This window comes from Podarcis filfolensis, assembly GCF_964270895.1.
Source record: "Podarcis filfolensis genome assembly, chromosome: 12".
NCBI classification, from domain to species: Eukaryota; Metazoa; Chordata; class Lepidosauria; order Squamata; family Lacertidae; genus Podarcis; species Podarcis filfolensis.
The window spans coordinates 28304293-28319663 of NC_139614.1; the positions used below are offsets into that span (position 1 = coordinate 28304293).

Genomic DNA, 15371 nt, shown 5'->3' on the forward strand with positions numbered 1-15371 from the left:
CTCTGGTCCCGGCTGCGCTCCCCTTGTGCGCGCTGCCGCTCGCTCCTCCGCTCCCGCACTTTCCTCCTCTTCTGCTTTCCCCCTTTCTCTCCCTCCTTCCCCTTCCCCGCCTTCTGTTCCCGGACCCTCTCTCGTTTCACTCGCTTCTCTTTTTCAATATATATATATATATATTCGTTACACGACATATTTCTTCGGGTGGCTGGAGCCACTGAAAGGAAGCTCTGTCTTGTGCACGTGAGTTTATGTTCCGAAGCAAAATCCAAGCGTTTGTCCAATGCAAGAGTATTATTATTATTATTATTATTATTATTATTATTATTGATTTCTATAGCTTCCTTCATCAGAGAATCACAGGGTGGTTTACAATGGAAACAAAGCATACCATCTGAACAAACAGAAACAATAAACCCCCAGTTTTAAAGGCTAAAAATTGTTTAATTAATTATTAAGGGAGAAAGGCCTGGGGCAGAGGCAAATTTAAAGTATCAGGTTAAGCTTGTGCTTCCAGTGCCGGATTTCTGTATATGCTAAACCAGCTATAGTTTAGGGCCCCACTCTCTTGGGGCCCCCAAAAAAAATTAAAGGAAAAAAAACTGGATGTACATTTCCAAAATATAAAATAAAAAACAAATAGAATAAAACCTACATACAGCAACAGTGTTTCGTGGGCTTCTATGATGTGCATATTTTGTTATGTGCGAATGGCTTTAGATACCTAATAGGTCCATAAATTACCATACAGCATATATTCAACACAAAAAGCAGCGACAACTTGTTGTTGACAGAGGACAGCTGGACATATAAAGGGCCCCATTACCTTCAGTAGCTTAGGGCCTCATCAAACCTAAATACGGTCCTGCACTGGGCACCAAGCTGACAGGGGGGTGGGCACCACAGGGCATTGTAGTTATTATTAATTTCATTTCTATACTGCTTAATATTTTAAATAAAAATACAGTGGTACCTCAGGTTAAGAACTTAATTCGTTCTGGAGGTCCGTTCTTAACCTGAGGTACCACTTCAGCTAGCCGCCAGAGCAGGATTTCTGTTCTCATCCTGAGGTAAAGTTCTTAATCCAAGGTACTATTTCTGGGTTAGTGGAGTCTGTAACCTGAAGCGTCTGTAACCCGAGGTACCACTGTATCAAAAAAAAAAGAAAAAAGACAACACATTGAAACATCAAGTAAAACAGTCTGGCATAAAGCAAATTCAATACTGCACACACAGAGAACAGAAGGCAGGGGGTACCGAACTTCGGCGTTACATAGGGCACTGAGGGCATTTGAAAGTCCGCCCCCTGCCTGAGAGACATACCTAAGCATAGAAGCCAACTCCTAGGGGCTGTGGGGGTTTCGGCCCCCACAATAAAATATTGGGCAATAAGTTGATGGGCATTCCCATTCAAATGGTATGTGTGCACTGTGTCCTGTGATCAATTAAATGGGGCGGGGCCTATTTGGGCCCCCACAATATTTTATTCAAGTTGGCACCCCTGTAAAGATATGTAACAAGGGCGCCAGGGGAGCCAGCACAGAAAAGTCCATTCTCATGTTGCCACCCTCCAGACTTTTCGCAGAGGAGGCACATGAAGGGCTGCGGGGTCCAGGTCGGTTCATATGGGGAGAGGCTTTATAGGTCAAAGCCTGCATGTTGAATTGGGCCCAGAAACTAATTGGCAGTTGGGGCAGGATTGGCATTATATGCTGCTACTTCTTATTATTACGCAATTTTATCCTGCCTCCCAAGGAGCTCAAGGCAGCATCTTTGGATTGGGGCCTTAGGCCGTTGTTTTCATTGCTCTGGGAAATCTTCTAAAATACTAGGGAAACACCACAGTTTTTATTAATATAATGTTTGGTTTTATATGATTAGGTATAACTATTGAACAATTTAATATTAACAGAGTCCTCTTTCTGGCAACAGCATACATTTATTTGCGTACTTATTATTATTCATGCACAGAACTCAGATTTTAATAGGAGGTCAGAGTATTAGCAGCATTCTATAACACCCCAGAAAAGGGTTTCCAGAGGTCCAGGTTAATTAACAAGATTCGCCCCTCCCTGTTTTCATCTGTGCTTCCTTTGAGGGTATTAAAAGGATTAATATGAAATGGGTGGGGGGAGAATCCTTAAGATGAAATATAGTAACTGTCCCTTCAATACAGCTAATTAGATGCAAGGGTGAATTAAATAAGCTTGTCCAGGTGTCTCATTAAATTAAATACATTTGTTTAAACATTATCTCCAATATTAGGGATTAGGTCTAGTCATTATCTTTGTGCACCAAAATTCATCTAAGGGTTTATGAGTCTGGTAATCTGCATTTTTAAATTGCCTGAGTCATGCAGTTTGTACCTCATTTAAAACGAGTGCTTGTAACCTCAGTAGGCATGTTTTTCCTTTCTGAATAATATTACCGCTTAATATAAAAATAACAATAAAAAGGGATGCATGCTGAGTTCACAGACATGGAACTAGACACCCCCCCAAAAAAACATACCCATTCAAAAACTATTTATTTATAATCTTGAAATAAAATAAAATTTGCCAGTTGTCAAATGGATCCTAAAAACACGCACTATCTCATATTACAAGTTGGGCACCAGGGGGCACCTTGTCTCCTTGCACTGGTGTAGCTGCCTAACCTCTGGCCCAATGATGCCAGTTGCCCTGCAAAGCAGAATGGTGTCACTTGGGTATATGTAGGCTAACAGTGTTATGTTTTATATTCTAGCCCATTTGTTGTCCCTGGAGGCAGAAGGGAACAGAATCACAACTTACTGCTCCCCTCAGGTAAGAGGGATGCATGGAAATAACACAGGTGAGTATGACATCAGTGTATATGTTGTTGTTGTTGTTGTTATTGTTGTTGTTGTTGTTGTTGTTGTTATTAGAATTTATATACTGGTATGTACCACCCTATACCCACAGGTCTCAGGGAGGTTCACAGAATAAAATCAAAATCAAAATGTAAAACCACAAAATACATACCGTAATCAAAATAAAAACAACAACCCAATAACCCTCCCCCCACCACCAAAAAAAACCCCAACACATTTTAAAAGGACATAGGATATCAATCAAATCAACCCAAGGCCAGGTTAAAATGGAATATTTTTGCTGGCACCTAAAGGTGTATAATGAAGGCGTCAGGCGAACTTCCCTGGGGAGAGCATTCCACAAACGGAGAGCCACTGCAGAGAAGGCCTGTGTTGCCACCCTCCAGACCTCTTGATGAGGAGACACACGAAGAAAGGCCTCAGAAGATGATCTCAGGGTCCGGGTGGGTTAATATGGAAAGAGGCGGTCCTTGAGGTATTGCCGTCCTGAGCTGTTTAAGGCTTTATAGGTCAATACCAGCAATTTGAATTGGGACCGGAAACTAATTTTATGGCATGCAGTAGATCTGCATCACAGAGATGAAAAGTGGACTGTACAGATGAAGCCAACCCATACCCATATTCATACTACTTAAGAGAGAGGGGTTTCATTTGCCGGTTCTTGAAAATATTCAGGCTCATGTTTTAAGTGCACACGGTAACATCAGGCATATGGGGCTAGCTGCATCCTTCTTGCCTAATACAAAACATTTCTACGCAATTTGCATACGCAATTGAAACTCACGTGGTTCAACAATGCCCCTTCAAAGAAGATATGTATAACATGGAATCACCAGTAGTAATGATGACCATATTTCTTCAAACGCCTGGAAGAAGAGGTATGTTTTAACCTGGCATTGAACGGATGTTAATGTTGGCACCAAACAGGCCTCATGAGAGATTATTCCATAAATGGGGAACTACAATGGATGGGGAACCTCTCTCTTGCCATCCTGCCCCCCGAATGTTTCTCAGTGGGGCCACCTGGAGAAGCGACTCAAGAGGATGAATGCTGCATCTGCGTATATTCAAAGTGGCTTAGCCAGCTGTGCCAAAACCAGTGTTATATGTTCAAGCTGCTTTGTTCCCATCAGTACTTTTGCTCCTGGTTTCTGCACCAGCTGCAGTTTCTGAGCCATCTTCAAAGGCAGCCCCGTGTATACAGACCACGATAATCATTCTATCTATGATTTATCACACCAGACAATGAAAAATTACATCATAGATTAGCAGCATTGATCACGCCAGTTTCCCCAGCCAAAAAATACATCATAGCGTTCAGTTAATGGCAGCTTAGGGCAGCAATAGTTTTTAATTCAGTCAGAGCAACTGATCTATGTTTTAATCCATCTGAACAGTTTGGTTTGGGTCTGTTGGGGAAATGCTACCGTAATTCTGCCACAAAAGAAAATGACATGATAACCCATTGTGAACACGTTGCACATTACATTGTCCAAGGTGTTGTTGTTTTTTTTAAAAAAAGTAAATATATTGACACCTACCTGCTGCACCATGCATAGTGCCTGCATTGCAAGAGGTTGAACTAGATGACACTTGGGGTCTCATCCAATCCTACAATTATTTAGCACTAGAATATGGAAATTTTTGGCAGAGTGTCATGGTACTACAGTAGCATATAATGTTTTTTTCTTTTACCAGAGAAACAGACATATTTTTACCAGCATCTCTAGACTAGTAACTGAAATATCTACAAATTATGAATTAATTTTTTTTAAAAAAACCCAGAGTTTGGTGCTTTGCCATTCTGTTTTACATTTAAAAATGTGGTTGCTGGAGGGTTTTTGCATGCTGCAGATACAAAACCAAACCAAACAAAAGCCCTGCAGTTGCCATCCATTAAATCCATCCATTTAATTTGCTTGTAAAAAGATTAGTGCAAACATTAACTGCAGTAAATCGAAAACAATTAGCCATTCAACCATCATGCTGTAACTTTATTAAGCTCTTATCTTTCCAAAACATTTGGTGACAACCAAACCAAAAACCTTGCAGCCAATAGCTGCTCAATTGGTTTTGTGTGTGAAGAGGAGGGACTGTCCTTCCAATTCACAAAAGAAAGGCTGAACAAAATCCTACTGTTATTGAATGCACAAACAATGGTCATTGACTGATAAAAGTTTAAAGGGGTGTGAGTGAGACCTTCAATTGAAGGTCATTGAAATTAATGGTACATTTCTTAATATAAATACATCTAGTTTTTCAATTTTTGGGTTACCATCCTTGGTTGGTGCTTATTATATACCGGTAAATCTTTTAAATACATAAATAAATCCTGTGTCTTTACAAAGGGCAGAAATATTCCCATATTACACTGCCAACAGATGCTGTTGTCTGCCCTATCTTCCAGGCCGTGTCTCCAATTAACACAGGGGTCAGCAAAATTTTTCAGCCGGGGGCCGGTCCACCCTCACTCAGACCTTGTGGGGGGCCAGACTATATTTTTTGGGGGGAGGAATGAACGAATTCCTATGCCTCACAAATAACCCAGAGATGCATTTTAAATAAAAGGACGCATTCTACTCATGTAAAACCACGCTGATTCCTGGACTGTCCGCGGGCCGGATTTAGAAGGCCGGATCCAGCCCCTGGGCCTTAGTTTGCCTACCCATGAATTAACACTTCAATTCCGGCTTCCTCCCTGACCCCACAAGGTGGCACCTCATTAAAGGAATATTTATTTTCCCACTATGTTGGAAGAGAACATTGACTAGTCTACCTTCCTTTAGGAACTGTGCTGACTCTCCTCCTTCAGACTAAATAAGCAGCTGAAACAACAGTGAGTTAGATCCCGAATAACAGACCGAATCCTTTACAATTATACCAGTGGGAGGAGAGACTGCTTTGCCGCAACGCGACAATGTATCTCATGCTATTTCTTCTAGTTGGCCCTAAAGACAAAGCTAGATCTGATGGAGGAGATCCAGAATTGAATTTCCCAACATCTTTCTTTGCCTGATTTCATTTGCCACATTTTTCATTTCCCTAATTTAAATCAGAAAAGCAGTCCTCAAAGCTTGTCTGTATAGGTAACAACAACAACAGCAGCAACTACAACCTTTTAATAGCATTTTCAAATGTTCACATGCATCATCTGGGTGTAATCGGTACAACAGCCCTGTGTAAATTAGTATTATTATCCTCCCTGTTCTAGGCTGAGAATAAGAGAGAGTGGCTTGCTTAGGCCAACCTAATGAGTTCATAGCAGAAACAAGATTCACACTGGGGACTTTACAGCTCCATCTCTTAGCCACCATACTACTAGGGCAGTATGGGAGCGATTCATTTATATTGGGGAAATGGTGCAGATAAAAGGTTTAGCCCCTTTAGTATCATGCCCCCCTCCTCCTCTCCCCAGTGCCCTGGCCTTGATGCTAATAAAGAGAGCTCCTTCCTCCTGAGCCTAACCAATGATTGCCACTGTGAAGAAGAGCAAAGAGTCTATCTCTGTCTTAGGACATAATCAATGGCTGTTACAGGGGTCTTTACAAATGGCTTTTGTAAAGCCCCTTTGCAGGTGGATGAGCCAGTTGGTGCCATCTGTGTGTGTGCTGTTTTATTATAGATGCTGATGCTGAGATGCATAGATTGATACATAGATTGCTCTATGTAAATAGGGACTGGAGTAAAGGGGGCATTGACGACCGGCGGGGGGGGGGGGAGGCGGGTATGTTGAACTATTCGTAACCATTTTCTGTATGCAAAATACAGAGCAGTCATCCCCAGCAGAAACGGTGCTGTTCTTAGGATAGAACTGCAAATAATCTTTAGCCATTTAGATCAATTCAGGGGAACGATGAGGAAAAATATTGTATTCACTTATATTTAGATACTGGAGACCATCATTAGCATTGCTGGACTTCAAACAAAGTCCAGCATTCTAAGTTGTTGTTTCATGAAACCAATCTCTTAGTGTTCTTTAGAAATTATTTTAGTTTTGTGACATTCTTTTTTAATAAATGGATTTTGTGACTTTTTTGGAACAGGAGCCAAAAGCCAAATGAATTCTTTTCACTTCTGTACTTGACATGGGTGCTTGAATGCAAACACTGGCTGGCAGTGACTCTACAAGGATTCAGATGAGGGACATTTGTAGCTCTGCCGCTGAGCTATGGCCCTTTGTACTGAATAAATGTCACTCCTGAAGTTCACCTTGTTGTAGATAAAGGTCTCAACAACCTCTGCATAATGGATGCTAAAATATAATGCTGTGCATGATCAAAAGGAAGAAGCCAATGCCACAGCAGCCAGAACCATTTCAAGCTGTCCTTCTATAGCAGTGCATTAAGATCAATGCTTTACACATTCTTGAAACTTGGTACAGTATGTGTGAATCCGGTACAATCATGATTTGATATGTAGGCGCACAGTTTATTAAAAGGCCTCTGAATCTTTGGGGTATGTGAATAACAGAGGTGGAAAGAAGAACGCAAGAAAAAATGGGCAAGGTTGACTTTGATTGAGGGGGAAAAAATACTCGTAGCCATGACTTTGAGTCTTAGTAGTGTGCCTAGATCTGTTCTTGATCTTTCTACTTGTCATTTAAAAACAAAAAACCAGCTGTGTGCTCCTATAAAGAAAAATGGGCATCATTTTTTACTTTTTGGATCTGATTCACTCCTATGGATACTTTCTCGGGAGTAAGCGCCAATGAACTCTGTGGTACTTACATGCATGGTTGCATTGCACTGAGCTGCGCGGCTGGCATTGTTGCTATTTACATCTGTGCTTTTCTTAGGTGTGCATTTAACAAGGCTTCTGTTTTCTGAAACAGCACAGGATCGAACTCAATTGTTGTAAGAGTTCATTAATGTTAGTAAAGCTTTGGGTAGCAAGGGTTAAATGTGCTATATTCATACAAAGTAAACTTGCAGTAGAGCTGATGTCATGTGTTGGAATACATACAAGCAAAGAAGCAACTTTCCTCTTTGCATGTGTGTACCAAATGCTGTTAATGCTGTTGTTCTATCTATGCCCCTTATGCCTAATACCAGACACAACTTTATAGCAGTCACAATTAAGTTGTTTCAGTCTGAAATATCTGTTAATGGGCTGGAAAAGCTACGTATTAGGTTAGAAGCAAAAGTTGATCACACATTATCTGTTAAAATACCAAGGTGCTGATTTAGCTTAGTACCCTTTACACATGACTGGCTGTGCTATTATGTCAATGGGGATGCATGTTCAAATGCGTGTTCCACTGAAAACAATAAAGTGTGGCTCAATGAAATGCGTGCTTTTGAACTGCTAGGTAGGCAGGAGCTGGGACAGAGCAACAGGAGCTCACACTGTTGTGCGGATTCGAACCGCCAACCTTCTGATCGGCAAGCCCAAGAGGCTCAGTGGTTTAGACCACAGCGCCACCCTCATCCCTTCTCCAAGACAAGGCTTCTTCCTTCACTGCAACATTTGAGACGTGTGCATCAAAAGGATGCACACATGGAATTAGGAGTGTGCCATTAGGTCTTACTTGTCGGCTTCCGATAGGCATCTGGAGGTCCACTGCGAGAACAGAAAGCTGGATTTGATAGGCCTTTGGTTTGCTCTTGTTAGGGCCTTCTTAATGTTCTTACGGAGCTGCTTGTGACATCTTATTGAAAAAGGAAGCCTGTGAACATCAAGCACCAGTTGTGCTTTCAAAAGGGTGTGTGATAGCGTATTTATTTTCGATATTGATTTATTTTCCAATAGTGCAAGCTATACATATGCAAAATGTCCCGTACTGCTAGCTTTTGTTGATACTAACAACCAATGGATTGTGATGCTTCAATACCATTGTACTGAGTGCTTTATAAAAACCTAGCTATAGCTTAAGCTTTATGAAATAGCCAATTTTTGGTTCAGCAAGCCAGTATCAATGGCAGACAGTTGGGGAGCAGAGCTGAAGTCCAAAAATGTATTCTTGGGTTTCTACAAATAAGGTCATTTATCACACCGTTTTTCTTTGTCCATTAATACCCAGCAAGTTTATCATTTATATATACTCATACATTTTCCTTTGAAACAGTTGAAGCGGGTTATATTTTCTCTTCAAAAATTTTATTTCTCAGCTTGAAGTGTTCCACTTCAATACAATACACGGGAGAACAGTTGCAATGAAGTATGTTCAAAGCACATTTTTCTTTATTACAATGACAAGTTTGAAAAGCACCTTGTGATTTGACATCATTTGGGAAGGGGAGGGAAAGTGCACTTCGCCAGCCGCAAGATCTTAGTTTTATTGTCTGAGCAATGAATCTAATAATAAAAGCCAACTCGATTGCCTTGCTGAACTATAGACACATCCTTCTTTTCAATTCCAAGCACACATGTCTGTCTGTGTGTGCACGTAAATGTGCGTGTATGCACACTCTCACACAGGGATTCTATCATCAAATGGATGTCCTGCAGAAGACTTGCAACTGACTCTAGCAGGGCAACACCTTAATCAACTGTCTCACATTTAACTGAGGGTAAGCTATTACAATACGACAACATGCACTTTCTATGTCCAAACAACGCATCATATGAAAAGAGAAAAAGCTTCTTATTTCTAATGTACCAGTGAGTGAGACAGAAGTTTACCGAAGATAAAAAGCTTAGATGTCTAACAATGTGCATTGTTTTGTTATTGTTGCTCATTTAACCCAACTATATTGGGTTCTAGAAGAACAGATCCTGTATTGCTAAACTATCTGATTATATATATTTGTAGAGCTTCCTCTCAAAGCTGCACTGCAATAACGTTTCTTTCCTTTGTCCTCCATGAAGAGAGAAACGAACTAGACCAGAAGTTGCATGCAATCAAGTCTAGTCAACTTCGTGACCCCATCTGCAAGTGTGGGGCTGGAGAAGTGGCAGCCATTAAGTGTAAGGTAAAAAGAACTCTCCCTACCACAACCTCTCCCATTAAGTGTAATGTAAAAAGGCTACTAGGCATTGATAGCCATGTCCTCTATGATTTTGTCCGATTGTCTTTTAAAGCCACCCAAGTTGATGGCCATCACTGCCTCCTGCAAAAGTGAGTTCCATAGTTTTAACTATGTGCTTCGTGAAGGAGTACTTTATTTTATGTGTCCTGAATCATCCAGCATCCAGCTTCATTGGGTTAGTCCACAATTTCTTCCTGGAAGCTGAACCTGGAGCTGATGCACGTAGACTGCATTGTACCACATTTGGCCCCTTTGTGTGTTCTGGATAAAAGATGATGAGGACCGAAGATCAGGGTGCCTGTACGATTAGTAAAAGCAGATGGTGGAGCGTTTCCCATGACACGTTTCTATGTTTTGAAGGATTAACCCCACTTCTCTCCCACACATGCATTCTTTCTGAAGCTGCTGCATTGTTCACAGGAAGACAACACAGAATGTTGAACCGCAGCCCAGCACAGAAACACATTTGCTTTGTTTGGGAGACATACCAAAATATGCAGACTTAACTGTAGCCTGCTAAAGCATTTTGCGCTCTCAGTCTGGATGTAAAAGAAGACTCCTGCCCACTAAATCTGAAGGGGAAGGAAGGCACGCAGCCAATTCTCTCCGCATATTCTTTCAGAAGGTGATATCTGTGAATTTAAAGCTAAGATATGATGCCGTGAAAAATGTACACGTCCCATATTATTTCATAGCTTTTCCATCACTTTGTGAACATCCTGGCATCAGACTGTGTTCTCAACCCATTTACACCTTTGTGGTTTGTTAATGACAGCCTATAGGTGAGGGGTGGGTGGGAAATGGAGTAGTTAAGCCTAGAAGCCAGTCATTAGTCTTGTTGTCAGCCACAGTATATCTCTGAACTTTATAAGTAATTCATGTCATCCCTTCGCTCTTACCCCTCAGCAGACTATCCATTAAAACCGTGATTCTGTGTGCAGCTTCACAGAGAGCCAATGGATGGCCAATATGGGACAAAAGAGGCTTGCAAGTCTATGATAAATTGAAAAGCTGGGTCATATATATATATATATATATATATATATATATATATATATATATATCAATTAAACTTTAGCAGAGGGACAGTGTCAGCCTGAAATAAAAGCAGACTAATAAATCACGGTTGCTGTGCTTGGGTATTATTTAAATGAACATTAACATTCCTGAAGTAAACCTTTGCAGAAATTAGCAATATGCTCCATGTACACAGATGCTTCCTGCATTAGTCTTATTTAGGCATTATACAAATCTGGAAATGCAATGCATGAGCAAGGAAAGTGGGCAGTGGGTGGCGTACAGAAGTACATCCTGAGCCAGCCTTGCTAAAGGCCAACAGAGAAAGGACAGAGCAACACACGTATGTGAAGATGCTATTTTTGGTGCTATTTCTGAAAAGGCCCCTGTCTCAATTACTTCTCCATCCACTGCCTGCCCCCAGATAATGAGGGAACCAAGAGCAAGACGTCTGAGGAAGGCCTTCATAGTTGTATGGAAGAAAATGGTCCATAAGGCATTTTGGACCCAGGCTTCCAAAAAACCCCACTTAAAACCAGTGCTTTTGAATAGGTGCTGGAGACTACCCGGAAGCCAATAATACAGTTGCGGTAAATGTACAGTATATTTAGGGCAACAAAGGCTCCTGTGTGTGCTTTCTGAGTTATAAAAGGCAGAGGAAGAAATAATGGAAGAAAAGGTATTTTAAGACACACAGGGGGATATAGAGAGCCAAAGCAGCTCACTGTTTCTTCCATTGAAAACCCCCATGTCCACTGTGCAATGTATCAACATGAGGCAGTAATGTCCAGTGAAGTGCATTAGCGTGGAAAGTTACCAGGGCAATCCACTCTGTCATCTGCTGAAATATCACAGTGGTGTTTCTGTCAAAGACACCAGTCAAGTATTGGTAGAGAAATGACCATAAATGTGTTTATACGTGGCACTCTTTCCCAGGGAAAGTTGCACAGTGGACTTTGTAGCTGTCCCAGGGAAATCCAGATAGCATCTCAGCTTGAGCCTTGTGATGATACAGCTGGGAGGCAGATGGCAATCTCTTGGGGGTATCAAGCTGGACAGAACAGCTAATTTATGCACGGAGCAGAGAATGGTGCTGGCACAGGGATTTGACTGCCAGCCTGGAAGAACAAAAGCCCTCCTACTTCCTGCCCAGTTGAAGTGCTTTCCTAGTTTTCACCTATTTAATTATAGGGTTGAAGAGATTGCCAACTGTGTCCAAAGTCATTAGCTCCCCCTGGAAATGCAATCTCTCTATGTGTCTGAAAGAGGTTGCCACCAACAGAGCTTAGAGAATGGGATCCTCCCCAGGTCAGTGACTTGATGTACTCTCTCTCTCTCTCTCTCTCTCTCTCTCTCTCTCTCTCTGTGTGTGTGTGTGTGTGTGTGTGTGTGTGTAGAATCAGGAGTTCTGCAATTGGGGGGTGGGGAGGAAGAGATAGGAGTTGACTGAAAGCTAGAAGCGTTTTGGAGATTCAAGGTCTCTCCCCTGGGAATCTGATGGCCTGCTGCCTTACAGAAGAACATGCTCTTGTATACCTATAAATAAAACAGATATTGCAAAAACCTATCTAAAGCAAACCAACGGCCCAGGTCAGTCTGTCTCTAGAACTTCTGACTGAGGCGTGTGCAGTGCAAATATTTATTAAGCAGAATCAGCCGGTTGCATAACGTGTCCTATAGAAATTACATTGCCAGGGAGGACACCAAAGTTAGAATGGTGACTGGTGCCCTTTGAGAGTGATGGAACAGAAGCCAGTGAGGCCAACGGTAGGGAGAGCCGGAGTCAGTGACACACAGAATCAACTAATTCTGGTTTTGACCCCATCCTCCTCCTCCTCCTCCTCCTCGTGTTCTACAAACTGACAGTCAGCGCCACCCAGAGCTGCCTCAGGCAGCTGAAGTGCAAGAGGCGGAGCTCCCACCCTGCTGCTTTCACCACTAGCTGAATGTTCCCCTCTCACCAAGTTCTGGTGTTGGTAGAAGTGAGGAGCGGCAGAGGGTGGGGACAGCAGGGAGATGGAAGACGGCACAGTCCCATTTTGCTCAGGTGATGAAATGTTACAGAACGCTCCTGGGGCCACCCTTTTGCTCAATTAAAAAGCCCCAAAGTCCACAAAGGTATAAACTCTACAATCATTGGATACACTAGTTACTACACACTCCCATTACCATTTAAATTATAATACAGAATTACATGTTGAGGCTATGGAACATAAAGGTTTGTTTTGTTATGTTTGTTTGGCAGCAAAAGTAACAGTGAAAGAACTGGCAAACATTTCAGGTGAAACATAACCGCAGGACTGCTTTTTTTGGAGACCTATGTAGCAGTGAAATATTCCAAGAGGGAACAAGGTTTTGTATCACTTTGCAGATTTTGTTTCCTTCTTGCTGGCTCTAAATGGGTTTATCAGACAGTCTGAAAAACTTTTTAACAGCTCAGTCCTAAGACTGGCTACCCCAGCAAACCACCAACTCCATCAGCACAATGCCGGAAGGCACAGAGGGCAGCTGAAATTGTTTAGGATCAAAATGCTGAAAGCAAGTTGCAGGTTAAAACTTTTAGGTGGTCTGTATAATGTCATGTTGAATTTCTAATGATATAAAAGAGAATCTATCCCCTTGCAGTCCATACCTTAGGACTGGGGTCAGTAACTGAATGCTTGAAGATTTACACCACTTGATTCCACAGACTCCCTGTGCTGCCCTGTGATGTGTGGCAGGAGGCAGCTGGTTCTTCAGTGTACCCTATTTTATTCCCTAGGTGAGGAAAAAAGCAGCATCTAATTTTCTTCTATCATTTACAGAAAAACAACTGTACATTCACGTAAGCTTTTGTATATCAAAAACCTACCATATTTTTCACTCTATAAGACGCACCAGACCACAAGACGGACCTAGTTTTTGGAGGAGGAAAACAAGAAAAAAATATTCTGAATCTCAGAAGCCAGAACAGCAAGAGGGATCATCCGCTGCACAGTGAAAGCAGCAATCCCTCTTGCTGTTCTGGTTTCTGTGATAGCTGTGCAGCCTGCATTCGCTCCATAAGATGCACACACATTTCCCCTTACTTTATAGGAGGGGAAAAGTGAGTCTTACAGAGCAAAAAATACAGTATATTTTCATGAAGTTTTAAACTAAAGGGGTAGGGGAAACAGATGACCTCACCCAGATGCACTTTTGAGAGCTAATTTAAAGATGTCAGCTCTCATCAGTATGAATCATCCTTTTCAGAGGCCTAAGAGTTGTTTATCTTACTGTCCAATTACTTGAAATTCTGATAAAATTATCTTAATGATATCCTACCTGTTATATTTCAGTGATTTGCATATATGATGCAGAGCATATTGTAGATTTCATTATCCAGGTCTTCAGTTTTGCAAAATGACTTAACATTGATTTGTTTCGTGGTTTTAATTAAACGACTACACTGACAAAGAGAGGAAACATCCAAGGGTTTTTGTAAGTAAGGAGGAAATTAAACTAGCACATGGCAATTTTTACCCTGTGGTGGAGAAAGATGGAGAGATAAAGAAACAACTCATCCATGGTTGTTTTTTTAAGAACGTGAAGGCATTAAAATAATTTTAGAGATTTGGCACATGTGCATATATTCCAGCATATGTACTAAATAATAATAATTTGTTATTTATACCCCGCCCATTTGGCGGGGTTTCCCCAGCCACTCTGAGCAGCTCCCAATAGAATATTAAAAACACGTTTTATTGTCAAACTTTAATGTTTGATGATAAAACATGTTTTTAATACTCTGTTGGGAGCTACCCAGAAGTTTTTAATAACTTCTTTAAACAGGGTTGCCTTCAGTTGCCTTCTAAAAGTCAGATAGTTGTTTATTTCCTTGATATCTGATAGGAAGGTGTTCCACAGAGCAGGCGCCACTACCGAGAAGGCCGCCTGTCTGGTACCCTGTAACCTCACTTCTCGCAGTGAGGGAACTGCCAGAAGGCCCTTGGCGCTGAACGATGAGGTTGGAGATGCTCCTTCAGGTATATTGGGCCAGGGCGGTTTAGGACTTCAAAGGTCATCATCAACACTTTGAATTGTGCTTGAAAACGTACTGGGAGCCAATGTAGGTCTTTCAGGACCAGTGTTATATGGTCTTGACGGCCACTCCCAGTCACCAGTCTAGCTGCCTCATTCTGGATTAAATGTAGTTTCTGGTTCACCTTCAAAATCTTCACGTATGGAGTCACTTGCATTTGGAGTGGTCATATGTCCTACTTTATTTGCATCCTCTATTTTAAGAGCTGTCTGGTCCAGGTCCTGGTGTAAAGATAAAGAACCATCAGAAGGCAGAGAGAGGGAGGGAGGGCTTGAAAATACCTGCCAGCGATTAGCTCATGAACAGCACAGGTTTCTCCTTCATCAGCCTTCTTCACTGTGGTGAGATGCATTTCTATTTTGTTACTATGACGTCTATATCTGCATATATACATATGAATTAGCATGTGCAAATTTATTGGAAACCTGTGTCCCCTTTCGTCTTCTTTTTGGGTGACGCATTTTTTTCCTATAATGCATAA

General features: G+C 41.6%; 1 long non-coding RNA gene across 3 annotated transcripts; it reads left to right on the top strand.

The window, feature by feature from the left end:
* Nucleotides 1-54: 54 nt before the first annotated feature.
* Nucleotides 55-10843, top strand: LOC310745843. 3 transcript variants are annotated; one of them, XR_014540366.1, is made up of 3 exons: nt 55-285; nt 2740-2826; nt 9653-10843. It is a non-coding gene; the product is annotated as an uncharacterized lncRNA (long non-coding RNA). The 3 variants fall into 3 exon arrangements; XR_014540367.1 differs by having other exon boundaries at nt 55-237; nt 9597-10843; XR_014540368.1 differs by having other exon boundaries at nt 55-237.
* The last annotated feature ends 4528 nt before the right edge of the window (nt 10844-15371 follow it).